Here is a 24,084-nt window from a genome sequence, read left to right as displayed (position 1 = left end):
GGTGCCTGGGAGGTACAGGTGCTGTGATGTGTAGAACCAGTTCTTGTCAATGGTAGCAAGCTCTTTAAGTTTGGCTAGCTTGACAGTGTCCAACCATTAGAAACTTTCAGCTTCCCAGACTTTCTGAGGTAGACTTCCAGAGTGCTGATGAACTCCTGCTGGTTCACGTCATTTTTGTTTTTGTTTTTTTTTAACATTTATTTATTTTTGAGAGACAGAGAGAGGCAGAACATGAGCAGGGGAGGGGGAGAGGGAGATACAGAATCTGAAGCAGGCTCAGAGGAGCTGTTTGTTAGCACAGAGCCCGACGTGGGGCTTGAACTCATGAACTGCAATACCATGACCTGAGCTGAAGTCAGAAGCTCAACCGACTGAGCCACCCAGGCACCCCGGTTCATGTCTTTTATAGTAACTCCAGACATCCTTTGGCCTCTGTGCTATCAGCTAGGGGACTCTTTTATTGTCTTCTTATTAATGTTACTGATGTTGTTTTACTAAACATTAACCAATTTTTAGTCTTCAGTCTTTTTTTTTTTTCTTGTCAATTCCTTTCTTCTACTCTCATTTAACCAATTTTTCTTTGTTTTTATAACTGAGGTGTCTATTTTTATCCTTACTGGTTTATTTATACAGGTTCTTAAGTATATGTATTTTTTTCTGAGTACTATTTTAGCTGGATACAATTGGTTCTGTTAGGTAGAGGTATAATTATTAGTTTCTAGATATTCTGAATTTTTGGTTGGGAGTTCCTTCAATCACAAGATTTTTTTAATGAAACTTTTAAATTAATTTTCAATTAATTTTGTCAATTAATTTTCAGGTGACAGGATTTTTACTTTCTAGTTTTAATTACCTTTGAGCAGAAAATATTGCCTTTGTTCCTTTTACTTTTAAAAATTTGTTTAATTTTTGATGTGCATGATACATAACCAGTTTTTAAAAATTTTTTTAACGTTAATTTATTTTTGAGACAGAGAGAGACAGAGCATGAATGGGGGAGGGTCAGAGAGAGGGAGACACAGAATCTGAAATGGGCTCCAGGCTCTGAGCTGTCAGCACAGAGCCCAACGCGGGGCTCAAACTCACAGACCATGAGATCATGACCTGAGCCGAAGTCGGCCGCTTAACCGACTGAGCCACCCAGGTGCCCCCATAACCATTTTTCTAATGAGCACATTAAAAGAAGGTATATGCTGTTTTCTTTAAAGAGTTTGATATTTATTTATGCCCAACCAAATTGTAACATATTAATATTATAACTTTATAATTAATATTTAGTTCTATGTGTCTCCTTACTTTCAACCTTTATAATTTTTTTGAGAAATAAATTAAAATCTCCTTCTACCATTACAATCCTGTCTGTATCATATTGTATCTTCTATATTTTAAATCTTGTATTCAGTGAAATAAAAATAATAAAAGGGAAAATCATAAAACCAAAAGCTGTTTTTTTAAAAAAAAAGATAACATTAATCAACTCTAGGCATATTAAGACATACTGAGAAACATCTAGAGAGAGACAGAGACAGCACAAAGTTATCTATATCAAGCATAAAAAAGGGACTATGACTATAGGTCCTAGAAGTAATCAAAGAATAATAAACAAATATCAGGAGTATGTTTATGTCAATATATTCAGCAATTCCGATCAAGTAGACAAACTACTTGAAAGACAAAAAATTATCTAAAGTAATTCAAGAGAAAAATAGAAAATCTGAGATGTCCTGAAGGTATTAAAGCATTTCAATTTATAATACAATAAAGAAAACTCCAGGCCCCAATATCTTCAATAGTGAGTTCCATCAATCATTTCAGGAAGAAATAATACAAAAACTACATAAACTCCTTCAGGAAGTAGAAGTATGGACACTTCCCCACTTCTTTTTATAAAACTAGCATTGCCTTGATACCAAAATAAGACACAGACATTACAAGAATCTCTTATGAATATAGACACAAAAACCCTCAACAAAATATTACCAAGTCAAATCCAATAATCTCTAAAAAAGATTTTTACACCATGACCATCTACTTTTTTTTTCTCAGGAATCAACAGTTGGTTCAAGATTTGAAAATCAGCCAAATGTAATTCAACATATTAACAGACAAAGGAAGAAAACCACATGATTATCTTAATAGATGTGAAAGAATGCAGTTAACAAAATTTGGCATTCACTTATAAATTAGTAACAGAAATTTCTTCAATCTAATAAATGGTATGCACAAAATACTTACATTTGACATCTTCAATGATAAAATACTTTTTCCCTAAGATTGGAGGAAAAAACAGAAAATTGGTTCACAGCCATTCTTTTCCACCATGCAAAGGAAGTTGTAGCCAGTGCAAGAAAAAAAGGAAAAGAACAAAAAGGCATGGAGAGAACACAGAAATGTCATAAACTCTGGGTCTGGAATTCTTTCTTGTCCAGCAAGAAAGCGGGACACAGCATTAAAATTCGAGAGAAGCTGATGTCCGGGGGAAGACAAGAACCCCTATTAAGGGTCCTTGCTCCGTTTTTATTAGGATCAGAAGGCTTACAAACATGGTGATGGACGTGCACAAATGCACGTATACATTTGTATATGTTTGGGTACATCCTATAGTTTTCTAATTCTTTATGCCTTGTTAACCCATCAGTGCAGGCTCAGGGAATTCCCAACCTTATTCTCCACACAGGAAGATGTGAAAAACTGTCCTTACTCTAAGACAACATAATCATGATCATGTACACTGAAAATCCTAAGGATAAAAAAAAAAACTATTACCCTCCTGGCTCTTCCCGTGTTTGGAACTAGAGAGTGTTATGCTAAGTGAAATAAGCCATACAGAGAAAGACAGATACCATATGTTTTCACTCTTACGTGGATCCTGAGAAACTTAACAGAAACCCATGGGGGAGGGGAAGGAAAAAAGAAAAAGAAAAAAGAAAAAAAAAAGAGGTTAGAGTGGGAGAAAGCCAAAGCAAAAGAGACTCTTAAAAACTGAGAACAAACTGAAGGTTGATGGGGGGTGGGAGAGAGGGGAGGTGGGTGATGGGTATTGAAGAGGGAATCTTTTGGGATGAGCAGTGGGTGTTGTATGGAAACCAATTTGACAATAAATTTCATATATTTAAAAAAAAACTATTACCATTTGTAAGCAAATTAGCAAGTCCAAAGGATACAAGCTGACTATAAAAAAAAATCAATTGCATTTGTACTCTGACTATGAAAAATTAGAACTTGAAATTGTGATTACTACCACTTTAATTGTACTCTAACATGAAATAATCAGGGATAAATTTAATAACATACGTGCCAGATCTGTACATATAAACTGCAACATATTGCTGAGAGAAATTAATGATCTAAATTGATAGAAAGTTGTGTCATATTCATGGATCAAGACATAATATTGTTAAGATGTAGTTTCTACCCAAATTGGTCTATATATTCAACATAAAATCAAATTAAAATCTCAGAAGTAGAACTTGGCAACCTGATTCTAAAATTTGCATTGAAAAGAAAGGACCTTTAAAAGCCAAACAGTGGAGTGTCCTGTCCAAAGTTAACTTTGGTAATGAAGAAGGGGATGGGCTGGAGGTGGCAGGTCTATGCACAAAGAAATATTAATGGGTTATATAACTTAAGTTCAAAGTTGAAGACTTACCTATAAAAGTAGAATAATTAAGACAATGTGGTAGTGGCATAAGAATAAATATATAGAATAATGTAACAGAATACAGAAATACATTCATTAATATAACACCAATGATTTTGAATAAAGGGGGCCAAGGTAATTTAATGGGGACTGGATACTTTTTAACACACAGTAATGGAAAATCATATAACCAAATAGAAAGATAGGAACCTCAACCTTTACGTAACAATACACATGAAAATTAACTAAAATAGCTGTAAACATACAAACTAAGCTTTTAAAAATTCTAGAAGAAAGAGAGGAGAAAATATCTGTGGCCTTGGGTTAGGCAAATATTTCTTAGCTCACAAAACAAAAATCAGTAATTTGACTTCATCAAAATTAAATCTTGGGCTTTTCAAAAAACATTGTTAAGAAAATAAAAATGTTAGCCACAGACTGGCCAACTTAATGCTTTTTAGGTCATTATTTAAATTCCAGTTAGTTAACATACAGTATAATTTCAAGTGTATATTATAGTGAAGATTGGCCAGTTTAAACTCCCACACATCCATGGACTCATATACACACAAATATATATAAAGGTATATACCCATAATATATATCAATAACAACTTGTCAACTAATAAGAAATATATATATTGGTCTCTGCTCCAAGTTCCTGCTAATATTTGGTTTTTGACCACAGTTCCTGACACAGAGCTCCGAAATTCCTTGGAATTTCCTGGGTTATAGGTGCATCTTTTGTTCTAATAAGGTGACTCTTAAGGGACTAGTGGATCAGGGCTGATCACTAAAGGTCACGTCATGACAAGAAGCTTGGAACTTTCAGCTCTACATTCCATTCCCTGGAGGGAGGAAAGGGGATGACAGCTGAGTTAATAATTGATCATGTCTTTGTGATGAAGGCTTTGTAAATATTCCAAAAGTGCAGAGTTCAAAGAGCTTCTGAGTTGGTGAACATATCTATGTGCCAAATACCCCAACTCCACAGAAGCAGAAGCTCCTGCATTCAGGGCATGTGTAGACCTTGCCCTAAGCATCTCTTTATATGGCTGTTCAGGTGTATCTTTTAAAGCATCCTTTGTAATAAATCAGCAACAGTAAGTAAACTATTTCCCTGGGTCCATAGAGTGGGTGAAACACTCTAGCCAATTATCAAACCTAAGGAGGGAGTCATGGGAACTTTAAATTTGCAGCCAAGTTAGACAATAGCTGTGGGTAACCTGGGAACCCACTTCTTGCAATTGGCATCTGAAGTGGGAGGCAGTCTTATGGGATTGAGCCCTTAATCCATAGAGTCTGCACAAACTGGTTAGTGTCAGAATTGGACTGAATTGTTAGTACACCCATTTGGTGTCAGAGGATTTGTCAATGTGGAAAAATATCCACATATCTGGTATAGAAGCGTTGTGAATAAAGGAACTAAGTGTTTTTCTTTTTCTTTTCTTTTTTCTTTTTTCTTTTTTTATGCAACTTAATAAGAAAACAACCTAATTGAAGATAAGTGAATGCCCAGTAAGCACAGTAACCTCATTAATCATCAGGGAAATGCAAATTAAAGCTACATTGAAATCCAATACATACCCACCAGGATGGCTAAAATTAAAAAGACTGACACTACCAATTTTGGGGGAAGATGTGGATTAACTGAAATTCATATATTGTTACTAAAAATGTAAAATGATACAGCCACTTTAGAAAAGATCTGGGCAGTTTCTCATAAAGTTAAACATACCATAAAATAGAAAATTTCCATCCCTAGATATTTGCCCAAGAGAAATGAAAATATATGCCCAGACAAATGCTTGTTCAAGAATATTTGTACAGCTTTATTAATAATAACCAAAATATTGGAATAACCTAAATGTCCATCAATAGGTGAATGAGTAAGCATAATGTGGTATATAACTACAATAGATGTTCTCAGCAAGAAAAAGAAACTAGCTACTGATTACCATGCAAAACATAACTGAATCCTAAAAAAAAAAAAGTATGTTGAGCAAAAAATCCAGGTATAAGATAATATTATATGATTCCATTTATATGAAAGTCTGACTATAGGAAAAATTCATCTATAGTGACAGAAATTAGGTTTGCTGTTGTCTGGGGTCAGGATGGGAGTGGGGATTTCCAGGAGGGGGGCATAACAAAACCTTTTAAGGTGATGAAAATCTTCTATATTGTGGTAATGTTCATATTTGTTGAAATTCATGGAATACTTATAATGGATGTTTTTCACATAAATTATACTTCAATTTTTTTTTAAGTGAAAGCTGAGCCTTTATATTGGAGATGGTGGTGATTCTATATGTGAGTGATGGATTTTATGTAAGTCACTTGGTTTACAATGGGAGATTTTATCAAGAAGATTCTTTAAGGAGATAGAGCTGGACTTTGGATTTGGATGTTTGAGAAGAGTGCTCAGCTGGTCCTTAATGATGCTCATTGACTTCCTCTCTCCACACATCATTGTGAAGTTGAGCATTAGAGGGACTTTCAGCATAGGACAGAGAAAATTGTTCTGAGGCATCCTCTCTCAGGATTTTTAAATGATGGCACATTTCCATATAGAGATTGTGATGGTTAATATTGTGTGTCAACATACAATGATAGGTACCTGATAGGTACATTGTTGAATGTACTATATATACTATATTCTATACTATATTGATTACTATGGTGCTATGTCCAGATATATAAAATACATTAAATTTGGGGGTTCTAATTTCCCCTCATAATACATGATAAATCACCCAGTTGAAAATAGAATATCTTAGGTTATTTCATCACAAGTAGATATGAAGTTTAAATGAAGTTACTGCTAGGCTTCTACTTCTACAGCAAAAAAAAAAAAAAAAAAAAAGCTGAGGTTTGAACGTCTCTTCTAATTTGTTTTCTACAGCTCTTTCCTTATATTTCATGTATGATTAAAGAGTATATCATTTTAAGTAAACCAGATCTAGGTTCAAATTTTAACTTTGTCACATACCCTGGCCCTTGAGTGACAACTCTCTGATTAACTTCTTGACTTTCTCTTCTATTAGTTGGGAATAATATTACTTTTCATGTAGTGAGAGAGCAGCCATAGAGGCTAAGCACATCAATGCAATGAAGTAAGGCTTCATTGAGTCAGTGACATTTAAAATTCCTTTATTCACAGGTAGATTATCAACAGATGGAATGAAGGATGTAGGATTTGAGGCAGAACACTGCTTTCAACAAAGGAATAGAGGTAAGAAATTACAGGGTGTGTTTGGCAGTTATACCAGTTTGTAAATGGAGTGAGAAATTTTTAGGAGAGCTGTGAGAGTTAAAGCTATAGAGGGCCTTGAATGCCAAGACACAGAATTTGGATTTATATAATTACCAGTGGGGATAAACAAAAGTTCTTGACCAAGACATTGATTGATCAGAATTATACTTTAAGAAATATATCCTGGTAATGATAAGAGGAATAACTGGAGTTTGAGAAGTCAATTACCAAAATCAAAGACTGTGGCAATTGGGAGTTTACATAAAGTGGAACATCAAATCTAAGATACCATGAGTTGTAAGATGCATCATTAGTTTATTTACTAAAATGAAATAACAGAAAGCACTCTAATTAAACTATGACACAATCCTAATACATCACTGATTGTAGAACATATTCCAGTTTCAGAGATGTTAACATTTTAACAAATATGTATGTTAGAATTGATGAAATATGGTATAATGGTTATAATGAAAAGGAAGAAGAGATTAAAAATTTCAAAGAATCTGATAACTGAATTACCAAAAATAGAGTGGGAATAGAAGGAATCAAATGTAGATCTGAGACTTTTAGTTTTACTTTTTTTTATTAAGTTTACTTATTTATCTTGAGAGAGACAGAGACAGCATGAGTAAGGGAAGGGCAGAGAGAGAGAGAGGGAGAGAGAGAGAATCCCAAGCAGCCTCCGCACTGCCAGCGCAGAGCCTGATGCGGGGCTCCAACTCACGAAACTGCGAGACCATGATCTGAGTTGAATCTAAGAGTCGGATGCTTAAGCGACTGAGAATTTCTGGGATGTTGTTGATCAAAGAGTTGGAAATGTTAAAGAACTTGAAGACACAGTTGTTACTTGAGAGTGATATTTGAAAATCACGTACATTGAAGTCATGGGAATATGTGAGGTCACGAAAGAACAGAGAATATAGAAGAAGAGAATAGAATTAAGGACAGAAAGGTACATTTTTGCAGAATAAAAAAGGAACAAAGAAAACAGGAAAAAAAAGGAAAGAATATAAAAACAGACATTGTAGGATAGGAAACCCAGGTTAAGGAAGAAAAACATCTCCAGAAGAATGTGTTGGCCATTAGTATTAATGGCTATAGAATGGTAAAGGATGAAGAAAGACAACTACTGGAGAAAAAAAACACAATTCTGTTTCAACCAAAGTTAATTAAGTGAAGTTAAGATTTTACGTGCTGAAAAATATTCTCAAAGAAACATGCTGAACAGATTTTATGTTCTTTTCTTTTTTGAGAACTTTCCAGCATTTAAGAGGGACACATTTTGTTTTAAAAGCTAGTATATAGGTGTTTAGAATCTGCCCCACATTTTTAAAAGCTAATGCATGCAATTTACCAGTAATCTGAACCAAATCTGAAACATAGCTGTCATAATAACTTCTCTAGTTCCCAGTACTGCAGATGGTCATTAGAATTTTCAAAGAGAAAAAATAAATGTAGCATCCAGAAATATAAAAACAGAGAGCAAAACATTTTTCTAAATGAATAAATAAATATTAATATGACTCATATTACAAATACTTTCTAACAGAGGATAAGGATATATGGCAAATATTCTCACAGAGCCATAGGTTCTACTTCATCACACCTTCTCATAGGGAGTATACTTTCACTGGGAAGAAGCACCTCATTTTGGCCCAACTCCTCACTCATCCCCAGCACAACCTATTATGTCACATGGACCTCTCTAATTCCACACCAGTTGTGTTGTATTCATTCATTCATTCATTCTTGCATTCCAGCTTCTATTGTATTTTGCAATAAAAAGAATACTCAGCATCCCAATTCATCTTTAGCTGGACATTATGGCCTCTGAGGAAATTGTCAAACTAAACCCATTTCTAGGACCATGCCTGGGAAAAGGGAAGAAGGCTAGGAAGAAACAAATCACTGTATTCAATGACTTCCACTCTGAACATTTATATACTGGCAAAATCATAGTAAAATGAGCAACAAGGAAAGCCTTGATATAGAAAATGTAGGCTCAAAAATTAGGTCCATAAAATATTTGATGAACATTTAAATATGGACCAAATCCTCTGCTAGATGTTCTAGAGGTATTGCATTTTATTTTATTCTCAAAACTACACTATGTGATGTATCTCATTGGTTCCATTTTCCAGATTCTAATACTGAAGATACAATAGGGTACTTGCCTACTGTGTAACAAACCAGAATTCAAATTCAAGTCTCACTCCAAAATTCATGACTTTCCCCCAACACAGTGTTGTCTTCTTGAATAATGGGTGGAAGTGAGAACAGAGATACAAAGCTATGTTTGGAGCATATTAATAGTCAGCTTTTATGAGCTGATTGTGTATGGATATCTCAGTCTTCTTCTTTCTTCTTATTGCCATCAACTTAAACATATATCACCTTCCCATCACATGCTTCTGTGTCAGAGCTCACCTGTCTGCAGTAGGGAGGCACCAAAGAAGCCATCCTAGGATTTAAACCAAGTATATTTTTGAATATTTTGAATACTTTTGAATATTATAAATGGCTTCTATAAACTAGATAAAGTGGTTTTTTATTAGCTATTTCTATTTTCATGTAAATAATACCCTAAAATCTTTTCAAATTATATATATATATATATATATATATATATATATAATATATAATATATGTATTGTATATTATATATATAACGCTTATTTATTTTTGAGAGAGACAGAGAGACAGAGAGAGACAGAGCACAAGTGGGGGATGGGCAGAGAGGGAGACACAGAATCGGAAGCAGGCTCCAGGCTCCTATCTGTCAGCACAGAGCCAATGTGGGGCCCAAACTCATGAGAGATCATGACCTTAGCTGAAGTCAGATGCTTAACCAACTGAGTCACCCAGGCATCCCTCAAATTATATTTTTAATGGACAAATGTGCCCCACCACCTATTTTTTCTCGCTAGAAAGGTTCTACTTTTTCTATTCTATACGCTATACCTTAACTTCTGACAAAGAACTGTTAAAATACAGCTATCGTATCTCAAATGCCCACCAAAAATAACTGATATGGCAAAGTGGGCCCCTATTCTGTGACCAAAGTATAACCATATGTACCTTCTAATATTGTTGTGAATATTAGAAATGATTTATTTACTCAAAAAAGATTTGTTGAGTACCTGTTATGTGCCAAGAACAGTCTTAGTTATGTAATTCACCCAGCAATGAGCATGGCACATACCTGGTACTAAATAAATAAGGGCATAGACCTCACCTCACAGGATCATAGGAGAAGAGACATGCAGCTACTAAAGGGACTGCTGATGACTTTGGAGGGGTGTCCCTTTCCTTTTCCCGTGGCAGCACAGTGATCATTGAAGGGTAATTGTTATTGCATCAGCGGGTGTGCTTCCATGTTTCCTTTCCTTACAGGTACACCCGGATAGCACACTGTTATATAAATGGACCAATGATGGCCCCTATATATACTGGCTATTATGTTGTTTACTTCTTCACAGCAGGCTAGGATTTTTATGCCAAAGCCCGCCAAACTTAAATTCTTACACATGCAATGGCTTTAAATATAACCCAAACAAACATATTTTTAGCTGGTTAGAGCCTGCCTGCTTTGCTTACCCTGTGAAACTGTACTCAACATCTGCTAATCATAGATAAGTCAAACTAAGTCTGCACAAACAACAAAAAAAACATTTTTAAGAAACTAGGAAGTTGCTGTTCGAGGGGTATAAAGTTTCAATTAAACAAGATGAAAAGGTTTTAGGGTATTATTTACATGCAAGTAGAAATATCTAATAATAAACAAAGTTTATCTAGTTTATAGAAGCAGTCTTTTATATAGTTTTTAGAAGTGTAAACTAGGCTGAGCACCAGGTTTTTTTTTGCCACTTAATAACTGAGAAACTGGCCAAGTTATTTACCTTCTCTAGGCCTCGTGTTTTGATCTAAAAAATAGAGAGATTAACATTTAGGATAACCCTTATAAAATGGCTTATATTTGACAGTTTTTGACCTAGAAAGAGGGCAATTTCATGTGGTTGAATCTAAAAACTAACTCTAATATGTATGCTGAGGGGATTATAGAAATAATATGTGAAGAGCATCTAGCACACTTTCTGGAATATATTCAAACCACAATAATGTTCTCTCATATTTCCCATCAATTCTCCATGGATGATGCTGACCTTTACATATAATCTGGTCTTAATTTTCTGTGTTAGTGAAGATAGCCAGGGGATGGAAAACCAAATACTACGAATGATAATCATAACCTCTAAGAGCTAAATTGGACCTTAGGTGAGAATTACTCCAGTGTACTAATTTTTCAGGTGAAGAATATGAACTTAGCCACTCATTGAGAATCCCTTCACCATCCTAGGTTAGGATCATGATCTATAAACCCCCAATTTTGCTTACAGAGCCAGTCCATCTGGATGTCATAGAATAGCTCTCAACTCAAATTTTAAATGAAAAAAATATCTAAGATGTCCTTTTTGTGGTCATTTTTTAAAGTTCAAAATATAATTTAACATCATTGGCAATTTAGACAGATATGAATATGCTGAACATTCAAATTGCAACCATTTCACAAAGTTTAAGTCACCAAGAGTATTTATTAAAACACTCAGAGGAAAAAATTCCTAAAATAGAACTAAAACATTAAAATAACTCTAATTAAATAATATAGATCTGAATACGTTTTCCATGCTACTTCCTCTAAAGTTCTTTCCCTTATGCCAACTACTTATATACCTTTAAGGCCTCCTAGGTTTACTTATTTTACTTATTCCATGTAAATTTTAATATAATTATATTATATTATTCACAGAATCTTTAAAAAGTACAGGCCACCCTTTTTGATTTTAGGCATGCTGTTGGTTTACACACTGTTACAGTGTAGATACACGCTATATCCAAAATAAGACTACCAGCTGCAGGAAATAGCAGAGTGTCATGACCACTTCAATTAAGAAGTATAGTCATTTGTTAGCTTAATTAAAACTCTAGGCATTGATTCAGAAAAGTGTTGACCAAAATTCAGCCTCGACTAGACTCCAAATTGGCAAAAAGCAAACATGTTTATATATGGTCAGTAATGGCAGGCAGCCTTGGAAAAATCAGGTTGAAAAACAAGAAATTATTTTCTGGGTATGAAATGTAAGCATAACATAATCTATTTTCCTCTTATACCCATCAGTGGCATTATTATATAGCCTATGGAATTCAAATTGCACAGCAATATTTTTTTTTTTTGCTAATGTTGTATTGTGCCAAGTAGCCCAACAACTCAGAAATATAAAACTACAACTATAGTCCATTTTCAATAAAGAGTAACTCATTGGCTAGGTTTTTACCTAGTAGTAGTAGTGTTGGTGCTCATAAACTAGAGGACAAGTAAAGAGAAATAAGAAAAAAGTAAAAGCTTGCCTCACAGATGACTGAAGTTGACAAGGCCACAAAAGATTCAGGAGCACAGTACCACCTTGTCATTTATTTTCCTAAAGTATAGTCTAATGTTGTTCCTAGCTTTTGAGTAAGACCCTAAGCAATCCTGGCAGTATTAATCTTTGCATTCACTATGCTGGACTTACTCCGTAGCCTAACTGGGTATCAATTCCTTTTTTCTGATTAAATTTACAAGAATCATGCAAAAACAATTGCACTGTGAGTTTTGCCTCTGATACCCCAGTCAACCAAATGTAAAAGTGGCATATGGCACAAAAGCAAGCTGCAGATGGCCCAACAGCAGCCGTGCACATCTGGCACATGGCTGTTTGATTCTGTATTTGCCAACTCGCCAGATGACTCTTTCTGGAGAAAAGCCCAATAAGAAAAATTCACTCATCTTCCTTCCTCTATGAGCTCAATGCTTTAGCCACTCTTCTTAGCCTCATCTGTTTAAGCCCAAACAATCAACAGATTCTCAGCCCTTTCAAAAGAAGGGGGGGGGGGAGAAGAAAAGAAAAAGAAAAAGGAAAGACCAACAACTCTAGTTCAGTTTGATCATAAATAGTACCCAGGTTTTCTGATTTTACAGCCTCTGTGTAACCACTTCAGAGCTTTATCTTTGGGAGCTAGTTAGATAGCCTATAAAACGGAAGAACATTTGGTGCAATGATTATGCAGTGGTAGGAATACATTGATACAAATTCAGGAATATCAATCTCCCTCCAAAAGCTTTGTAGCTAGATATTGGAATCAAGCTGTCAAGACATTTAAAATCTAACCCAATTTGACACCAGGGGTCCAATTGGAATAGAATGTGAAGAAATCTTTTTTTTTTTGTTACAAAAATTATTTTATATGGTAGGTAATTTATATGTTCTAGGGGAAGATAGCATGCTCTCTTTAAGTATGAACTATCTGTATTAGATGTCTGCAGTAGTCATTTCTGCTAATCTCCTCATATTTCCAACTCTCAAATAATTTGCATTTACCTAAACATACCATGATGTATCATGTCTTCCTATGTATGCATATGTTTTTCACTCTATCTTAAATGTTCTTCCACTTTTCTACTTAATGCCATCTTATTCATCAATCAAAATTCAAAATGTTATCATTTCCATAAAGATATCTCTTCTTACTCCTTTTCACCAACTCCCCAAAATACCTCCTCTGTGTTTTCATAATTTTTTGAGTATGACTTTTTTTGTAATTAACTCTCCTAGTTTACCTCCTTGATTAGTGTATTGGTTTGGGATGGCTGCCAAAAAAGGTATCACAGACTGGGTGGCTTAAACAATAAAAAAAACAAAAAAAAATTTCTTACAGTTCTGGAGGCTTGAAGTCAGAGATGAAGATGTCAGCAGGGTTGATTTTAATGAGGTCCCTCTCCCTGACTTTTAGATGGTCAGCTTTCCCCTGTGTTTTCACATGGTTTTCCCCCTGTACATATTTAGGTCCTAATTTCTTTTTACAAGTACACTAATCATATTAGATTAGGGCCTACCCTAATTACCTCATTTAAATTTAATTAACTCTTTAAAGACCCTCTCCCCAAATACAGTCACATTCTAAGCTTAGGAGTTCAACATATGATTTTAGGGGAGACACAATTCAGCACATAACATCTAGTTTATAAATGTACTAGATTACTTTAGTCACTTATCCATTTCCAGTTTCTAGCACAGCCTCCAGGGCATACCTTGAGAGCAAGGTCTCAAATAATGTCTTCTAGAAACAGTGGAAGAAATGGAACTTGAAGGTGGGTCCAAATCCATAGGGAAGAGAGGTCATATTAGTACACAAGATTCAATCAATGACCTATTTACTCATGGTGTTATACAGGCAAAGGGTAATCATAAAAGGTAAATGAAAAGAAGTTATTGTCACCAGGGATACAGTGGCTTTAGTCACAAGTACTAGGAAACCAGGACATAAAGTAGCAAATGCTGTTCCTTATGGAAAAAAGAATAAGTCAGGAATCCTAACACTGAAGTGTAACACTATCACTGATGCTAACTTTTTAGCAGTTGTGGTCTGTCTGCATCAGTTAGCTATTGCCATATGATGCTGTGTAACAAACCACTCAAAATTCATTAGTTTATACAGCAATCATTTATTCTTACTCAGGTATTTGTGGTTCAGTTAGGGGGTTGCTGATATACTCTGGCTAAATTGGCCATCTTTGCTTCCAGTTTTTATTTTGTCTGGACTTATTTTCTCATTGTGGGATGGATCAGTTCAGCTCTATATGTGGGGCTCAGGCTGAATAGGCAGCATTTACCCAGTGGGAGTTCTAACGGTGATAGAAAAAGTGTGCAAGAAGGCAAGCTCAATCATTTCAAGATTTTGTTTGCATTTTTGCCAACATCCATTGACCCAGTTGAGCACAAATTCAAGATGGTAAGTTCTCTCTACATTTAGTGTGAAGGACAACAATGTCACATGGAAAAAATACATAGATATGATACTGGTAAACAATTGGGTCCAATAATAAAATCTACCACAAGCCCTTTGAGATCCTGAGGGTAACTTTACAGAAGAAAATGAAGAAGAGATTCTCTCATTTTGTAGATTGTTTTACTCTTTATCTAAATAACCTTCATCTAAAAAAAAAAATAAGAAAAAACATAATTCCTCAAATAATTTATAAAGATATTTACATAGTCATCAGCACAAAATTATACAATGTCTCCTCAATTTTAGTTCCCTCCCAAAACAATACCCTGCATATGGCTAAATCCTACTCTTCACACAGATCCCAGAATATGCACACTGTCTATGTTGGACATGCTACTCTGTGCTCTCACAGCACTCTGAACTTGCCTGGTCTTTGAAAATCCCCTGCGTGATTCACTGCAGAGAAAACCAGGTCTGTGGCTAATATTGTTAACTGCTATAACCTGAACATCTAATAGTATCTGTCACATAGTATGTATCAAGTACATTTGTGTTGAATGAGAAGGAATGATGTCCTTGGCTTAGAGATAGGCTTCTCAGAGTTAAGGAGTACCTAATCCTTGAGAACCAATGTGAAAAACTTAAAGCTGGATTCAGAAATTTTTATGAGAAAGAGTATTTATTACTATATCTTATGAGGGCCCAAGATTGATTCCTACATCTCAATAGAAAGGACTCCTAAAGGGTGGATTACAAGGCCTTTGGATACAAAGTGAATGCAATGACTTTTAAGTTCACATTTTAAGTTCACATTTGGGCTCTTCTGGTCTGCAGAATAAAGCTTTTTTTCATCATTATACATCTTCACTACAGCATGTAAGTGTTCCTTTAGGATGAATTTTTGGATTTGGATTCTTGGGATCAGAACATATAGGTTAATCTCACTTTGAGGAGGTTAGGAGAATGTCTGAAACTGAATTCAGGTATCTTGCTAATAACAAAAATCCTTTTGGCACGAGGGATTAACTCAGGTCTATGTTGGCAACTTGAATGTAAACCCCAGATGATCTGTGTGCATGATGAACCAACAGAGGCAGCAGCAGGTTTCAGAGGTTCAGAGGCTGAGGCATTGGGCCCCTGGGGAGAGATCAACAGGGATTCTAGAAAACCAGTCATGCTCCTAAATTCACTACCTTCCAATGTAGTAGGTTGCTAAAAGTACTAAAATAAAATAATGAAGGTCATACTTTAAAACAACAATGGTATTACTGTTTTTACCCCCAAAATATTGTTGAAGGCTTACTTAAAGATAATTCCTAGTTTGAATTGCTTTTGAGGTGACCAAGAAGCAGTGTTAACTAGGCAATTGAATATCAGCCATCCAAACCTCTATTCACAGCTTTCAGGGCCTTGGTGATCTGCCCTCTCAACTTTACCAGCCCCTTCTGATCCCAGAGGCCTCTGTGTTCTCTGAGGTCTAGATACACCAGTATTGATTCTGAGCTTATGAAATTCAAATTTACCAAACTCTTTCTTACCTCTCTACAATTTTTATTTCTACAGTTTCCTCTACCTGAAATGTTTTCCCAAAATATCTTCCAGTGATGTCTCTACCTTCTCATTCAGATTTGTGTTCAAGTGCTACCCGCTGAGAAAGGCCTTCCCTGACCACACTATCTGGCACAGTCTCCCCACCCCAGCCACCCTTGTTTCCTTCACTTGATTTTTCTTCACAATGCCCATTATCCCCCAAAGTTATCTTGTTTATTGATATATTTCTTATTTATTGCAACATTCCCTAATAGAATAGAAGTCCCTCAAGGGCAGGGAGTCAGTAAATATCTGTTGCATGAATGAACAAAATAACATAAACAGAACCTGCAGTAATACTGATGCTGCACTTGGGACTATTGGTAAAGGTCCCATATCACACAACTGCCATACTTTGTTATAGGATCGATATCAAAATTTGGTGTGAGACTGAATTAGAATAATTATTAATGAATGTCAATCCACATATATAGAACATTTACACAGACCAGGTACTGTATGAAGCACTTTACATATACTAATGTTTAATCTTCAAATAACCCTATGAGATAAGGTACAGTTTGTACCTCTATTTTACAGGTAAAAAACACTGGTGGTTCCAGCAGTGAAAGTCCTTGTGGAAGAAATTCTGGTAAGTAAAGGACACAAAGATAGGATCCAGAGATCTTACTTAATCTATAATCCTGATGCTAGGCTGCCTCACTACCCACATGTAGTCCCTTTTGGCATTTTGCTTTTCTAGCAGTTATTCCACTAGGGTAAATATATAATTACCTCATAGTCCTTTTTGCTTCCTTCTCACTCCTCCTTTCCCTCATGCCACAGAAGACTTGAAATCTAGACTAAATCTCATGTCCACTTTCCCTTTCTGTCCTGGGTCATTGTGACCTTGATGGCCCATGGAGTTTCTGCAGATTTCTCTTCATGGGTCCCTAAATCCTTGCAATATACATTTCCTTTTCTGTCTGTCTATTTTGGTTACTTCTTGGCAGTCATGCTTTCCTTGCCCATTACTCATCTTATGCTGTCACTGACTATTGCATTTCATAGAACATTTTAACTAAATTTATAATCTCTTTAGTACATAAAACTAGCTTGTCCATGTACAAATTGAAAATTCCAATTTACTAGTGGATTTACTTTCTGTTTTGAGGACTTTGATATTCCCAAAAAAGTTAAAGCAGCTCAAACAGAAAGAAACATCACCCAGGTAATCTCTAATGTCCTAATTTTCTGTTTTGGTTCCTATACTTGGCATATACACAGACAAGCATGTTTGTGATTACATATTTGGAGCCCAAGCAGTTTCTTCTTTTCACTGTATCCAGAAAAAAGATAACGATGAACAAAGAAGTAACTGGTGTACCAATTATCTAAACAGAGATACGGATCAGGCTTAGAGTAAATAGTTGCAGTGTTTAGGGACAACATTATAAAACAGCTGTGTGTGGTCAGAGCTAGGTTATATTCCTAAGAATTATGAGTCATGGCCTTGGAAAAAGGTTTGTTTGTTTGTTTGTTTGTTTGTTTGTTTGTTTTTTCAAGAGTTCACTTTCTAATGCAGTGTTCTTTATACTCTTAGTATATCTTAGTTGATGCAATAAAAATATATTGTGTCAGGCAATATAATTGAGATTCAGTTCCATGTTAGTGAGTTGGTTTAGCATTTGGTCATCCATTTTGATAGAAGTTCAAATAAATACTAGCTCCAATCTATGTATTCTTGAATTCACAACTCTAAATGTGTGCCTATTCATTTATTTTTGGCTTAATTTCACATAGTTCCTTTCACCTATATTTTTTACATGAATGATTAAATATAAAGTGGTATGAAAATCAATGTTAAATAAATAATAATCAAAAGGGCAAAGCAACAACAGTCCATATCAACAGGGCTTTGTAAGGAGGTGACTTGTTGGTCATTGATACATGTATTTGAGAATCGCTTCTGCAACCACTACCTCTGGAGACATATTTATATTCTAATTCAGTCGATCTGAATACAAAATGCTATACACAGAATGCCATGTGTAAGAAGGTCTAAGTTTGTGACTTTAGAATTAATCCCATACTAAATCCACACATCAAACTCCACAAACTTCAACTGAAGTTGGGAAAGACAATTTCAGAACCTGGTTGTAGGTGGATAATTTATAATGTAGTGTTAAATAGAAGACTTTCTATACCTGAGCAACACAAAGGGCAAAGTTTACTGTCATCAGTTACTTTTATACAACAGTGGGGTCAACCTCTGCCTCCAATTACTCATGTGCAGGAACATAACTGGTAGTAAGAAAATCAACAGATCCTCAGATGCTATAAAAGCAAACTGGAAGGGGACTAAGCAAAGATGACACTGGTCTCTCTACCCAGGTACCAGGAAAGCTCCGCAACATTAAGAAGCTCATAGTAGGAATTTCAAAAATTTTGATCCTAAAATAGGGCATTGAATTTGATTTTCTTTATAGTATACAGGAGGGTATAGTCTGGGAGGAACTGGAACCTACTTGGAGTATCTCACACCTCTCTTTTTTTTACTTCACCGATGACTAAAGCAAGCTAGGAGAGCTGTCTGAATGCCAGAGAATCTCCTGAATGAAGAAATGCTATGCAGAGGAAAAGTTTCACCTACCAGCTCAACAGGACTTAACTTCTCCCTACACATGGTCCATATCAACTCTACCAAAGTAAGACAAAAGATAGTCATGACTCTGTCAAAGCACAAGCCCAGTCTTTTCTCCATCTTCATGGCCTGTTTTCTATCTTCATTGTAGGAGCATGGGCCTGGATCAGGAGATACTGGCCACATCTTCTAAACCCTAAGCCAGTTGTTTGTAACAGTGCTTCAATATCTAGGGTGTTTCCTACTCCTTGATTCAACCAGGAAATCTCTGGACTTATCAGGTTTGTATAAATGGGATCCCTGGTATGCTTTTATTAGAATAAAGGGTTATGTGGCTTAAGATTTTGAAAATCATTGCAGAAGTGGGAGCTCAAATTTTTCTTTACTCCTTACTTCCATACTTCCATTCTCCTTGAAGAGACGGCCAAATGTAGTGCTAAGGAGACAATGAAGCCAGATTATAGGAAAGTACAGCTTTTACTAAGTGGAATTACACATTGAACCACTCTTTTGGGGGGACTTATTTCTATTTTCTCTGAAGAGCTCACACTATTCACTTCTTTTTAAAATGGAGCTGAGGGGGGCAAGGAGGAAGATGGGTAAGAGTACCTTCCACTGAAGATGCTTTATGGGACCAGGATGGGGTTAAAAGCAGGAGAGAAGTAGGGCACTCTGACCTACGTGAGATGAAGTTCCCCTTGTCTTCTTTCCCATCTTTTTCTTTCTGATTTTATGGTTTTTGTTTGTTTTTTGTTTTTTCTTTTTCTTTTGTTTTGTTTTTGAGAGAGACAGACAGACAAAGCACGGGTGGAGGAGGGAAATAGAAAGAAGGAGACAGAGAATCCAAAGCAGGCTCCAGCCTCCAAGCTCCAAGCTGTCAGCACAGAGCCTGATGCAGATCTCAAATTCACGAACTGCAAGATCATGACCTGAGCTCAAGTCGGATGCTTAACTGACTGAGCCACCAGGCACCCTTCCTGATTTTAGAATGGAAACTAAGGGCAAAACTATATGCATATTTAGTGGAAAGAAAAAGGCTTTTTCTGCCTTCAGTCTGGGCCATTATGTAATGGAGGTAAAAGTGTTCTTGAGGCTCACTTCTGGTTTAGTTCAGCTTTGTTGTATAAAAGATAAGAGAGGGATTAGAGTTCAGTGCTCTAGCTAGTAAAAATGTGAATACATGCTGCTAGAGTGTTTTCTGAACATATATCTCCTGGGTGACAGAAGCTATAAGTTCAAGATTCAGATTGCAATTTCACAACCCCAGGAGTCTTTTCTTATAAGAAATATGAATAATAAAGTGGTCTAAGTGACAGGGATCAAGATTTTACAGAAGTGAGTTACGCTGTTTCTGAAATGCCCACAATGGGCAGAGAGCTCTCCAAGAGACTAACTTGAGATACTAGTCTCAAGTTACTAGTTAGATATTTTCAGGGAGGATGGATATCTAAATATGTTTTCTTGCCTTTAGCAATTTCTTCTGCACCTGGTAAAAGATTTAAATGCATCTGGCTATAGAGCCAAGAAGTCTGCAAGGATTGAAGACTATGGACAACATCTACCATATCCAAATTTTAGGTTGGGCTTTAGGGATCTTTGTTTAGGAGAAGCAGGACCTGGTAGATATCACCTGCCTTAGTCTACTCAGTCTGCCATAACAAAATACCGTAGACTGGATGCTTAAACAACAGAAACTTATTTTCTCACAGTTCTGGAGGCTGAAAGTCTGAGCTCAGTGTGTCAGCATGGTTGAGTTCTGGTGAGAGCTTTCCTCCTGGCTTGCAGGCAGCCACCTTCTCATTGTGTCCTCACAAGGCAGGGGTGGAGAGGTGGGAGGGAGAGAGAGAGAGACAAGAAGGAGTAGGAGTAGAAGAAGGAGAAGCAGCAGCAGCAGCAGTAGTAGGAGGAGTATAGAAGGGAGAGAGAGAGAGAGAGAGAGAGAGAGAGAACTCTCTCTGGTATCTCTTCTTACAAGGATACCAATTTTATCATGAGGATTCTGCCCTCATGACTTCATCAAAACCTAATTGTCTCCCAAAGGCCCACCTCCAATTACCATCATATTGGAGATTAGGGCTTCAACATAAAATTTCGGGAGATACAATTCAGTCTTTAGCAGATGGTTTCTGAGTATAATATTGCTCTGTGTGGATAAGCTCACAAAATACCAAATTTATTATGATGAAGCATTAAGAAGGTATCCTCTGAAACAGGATTAAACCTCTAAGAGATGCAGTATAATTTAGTGAACTGAACATGGGTACTTGAAGCTAGACAGATTTGTCTTGAAATCCTATTCTGGCAATTGTGATCTCTGTAACAGGAGAGCTCTGGACAAAAGTAATACAAGTTCCTTTTTAAAAGAATTATTATGAAGATTAGTTAAATAAAATACAAGACATCTAACACCATAGCCAGCACTTAGCTACCATTCATAAATATTAATTCACCCTTTTACCTTATATCAATGAGAAATGTTTTGAACACAAATAACAGTAACTTTGTCACTAAACACATTGAATTTTCTCTCAAAATTAACATGAAGTCTGGAAGTAAAAAGATCTAAGCTTAGAACAGTACCTCAGCAATTCCCTCAAGGACTCTTTATATTTTCTCCACCAACCTTAGTGTTGTTTTATCAACCAAGAACATCATCAATTGCCACAACAGAAATGCATACATGCTTGTACCCAGATGGCTTGGTATACATGTTTGTCAACTCTTGGTCACAAGACTGCCAGTGCAGCTCCAAGCATCATGCCTATATTCCATAAAAGAAGGAAAACCCTCAGGAGTACGTGTTTATTTTATCAGGAAAGCAAAAGTTTCTCAGTAGCCTTCCAGTGAACTTCCTCTTAATGCTTCCTTGGCCAATTAGTCGCCCTCCTTGGAGCGGAAGCTGAAAAGCAGGATGCAGCTTTCCATCTTCTATATTGGATATGGTATAGAAGAAAGGAATTAAGAGTGGCTGATAAGCTAGCTATCTCTGTGGTGGGCAGAATTCTAAGATGGCCCCCCAAATTCTCAGCCTCTGGTGTACACAAACCTTCTCTCAGCTATACAATCAAACTCTAATATAAGTACTGCTATGAAGGGACTTTTATAGATGAAATTAAGAACCCAAATCAGTTTGACTTTAACAAAGCAAGATTATCTGTGTGTGTTTTGCCCTAATCGCAGCCCTTTAAATATGAATCTAGTTGTCAGAGACAAAGAAACCAAGGAAAATGCAAGGCACCTTTGCTTGCTGGATGATAGAGGAAGCCAATTCAAGGAATGTGGCAACCTCTAGGAGCTTAGAGGGGTCCACAGCTAACAGCAAACAAGAAAATGGGTACCTCAGTCTATAACCTCATGGAAATTAATTCTGCCAGTAACAAACTTGGAAGAATGAGCTTCAATGAGCTTGGAAGAAGATTGTTTTCCCCCCAGAGCCTCTAGGAAAGAACTCAATTCAGCTGATGTCTTAATCTCATCCTTGAGAGACCCTGAACACAGTCATGCTGTGTTGGACTTCTGACCTACAGAACCATGAGCTAATAAATGGATGCTCACTCCAAAGTCACTAAGTTTGTGGTAATTTGTTACACGGCATTGAGAAACAAATACACCATCTAACACTACCTACCATATCTCCTAATTTTACTATTAAAGCATTCTTATAAAACATATAACAAGTTATACTTATTTAATCAGAGTAATTTAGGAAAATAGTATATGGTGGGGAGGTGAGAAATACTTTGAGGAAAAAGATGATTTATTTAAGTCAGCATAATGAAAAGAGGCAGAAGCAAGGAGCAGTAGTGAGTGTTAACCGAAGTCTCTAAATCAGAACAATTTGAGCCTTAAACTTGAAAGTTACAGGAAAATTAGGTATTTAGCAAGTAAACTAAATTTTCCTAATGATAATAAAGTTTTAAAACTTAATCCAAAGGAAGACATAGATTTCTAAAGCAATGACACCATCATTTGTCCCAAGAGATACTTGGGACAAAGATACAAACTTGGCTATTATGGCTTCACTAAAAAGGCTTTCTCCATGCCTGCATCTTGTAAGGCATTTTTATTAATTAAATTTGCTTAGATTCTGAATGAAAAAGAGCTTCAAAAGTCGTATCTGAGTACCTGACACATCCCTTTCCCAATATTAAATCTATAAAAATTAAAATATTGAGTGACAAAATAGTTGAAAAGCCACCAAGATAAACATGCAGTACCTATATCCATGTCAGATAAGCTGATCACCATGGGAGCCTTTGATACTTGTGCAGGATGGAAAATCACTACTTGATTCCATAGGGTGAACAAGAATACTGACCCCATAACACCTGGGGCAGGTGAGAGTTTACTAAACCTTCCCTTTCACTCCAAAAAAAGAAAATAAGCCAGATGTGCCCACCACCCAAAACCTGGCATCTTACAGAAGACATGGTCATTTGTCAGAATGACATCAGGATACTTTGAGGAGAGTGTGAAGCCTAAATATCATCTAGCACATTAGGATTCTGGAAGAGAAAAGTAAAAATCACCCTGTCACTTGGTGGAACTGAAGGCTAGAAAAATTAGACTTTCTCATGATTAATGTTAGTACCTTCAGCTTCCACTCTGTCACATACTTCTATGGAATCTGGGTTTACATCGTGGGCAGGAAGAAGCAGTGAGAGCATGCATCAAGGCAAACACAGAACCAGCTTTTAAAGAAAGATTGCTTTAACTCTTCAAAGAACCTCCCCTTTCACATACATCATGTCTCTTTCTGTGGCTGGCTCTGATCAGCGAGTATAATTAGACTGAATCTCTGGTGGCAGGGCAGGTGGCAGCTGAATGGCTAGAAAATTACACACTTTGCTTCTACGCTGCCAGAAGCTCCCGTTTTCCTGCTTCTGACTTTGTTCTTTGGAAAAAAAAAATTCTTTTTTCTTTTTTTTTTTTTTTTTAAAAATTCTTTTTTCGAAAAACAAATTTAAGTAGAGCTGCATTCAAAATCACTATAAAATAGCTAATATTGTGGGAAGGCAGTCCACAAATATAAAGTCTTGTTGAATATGATCAGTGAGTTAATAGAATGTAATATTAATACCAACCGCACAGGGTGAGAAAGAAAAGTAGTGATATCAATTAAACATGAATTATTTCAAGTTCATTTAAAAGTATAATCACACTTCTTCCTTATATAAGTTGAAGGTA

The 24,084-nt window shown here is 36.1% G+C and overlaps 1 long non-coding RNA gene across 1 annotated transcript; it reads left to right on the top strand.

The window, feature by feature from the left end:
* Window positions 1–6,812: 6,812 nt before the first annotated feature.
* On the top strand, window positions 6,813–20,465 carry LOC122219115. The gene is made up of 5 exons (XR_006202267.1): window positions 6,813–6,875; window positions 16,854–16,905; window positions 18,830–18,961; window positions 19,049–19,178; window positions 20,369–20,465. It is a non-coding gene; the product is annotated as an uncharacterized LOC122219115 (long non-coding RNA).
* The last annotated feature ends 3,619 nt before the right edge of the window (window positions 20,466–24,084 follow it).

This window comes from Panthera leo, chromosome B2 (genome assembly GCF_018350215.1).
Source record: "Panthera leo isolate Ple1 chromosome B2, P.leo_Ple1_pat1.1, whole genome shotgun sequence".
NCBI lineage: Eukaryota > Metazoa > Chordata > Mammalia > Carnivora > Felidae > Panthera > Panthera leo.
The sequence above is the reverse complement of the archived record's forward strand: the minus strand, read 5'-3'. Positions and strand labels throughout refer to the sequence as shown.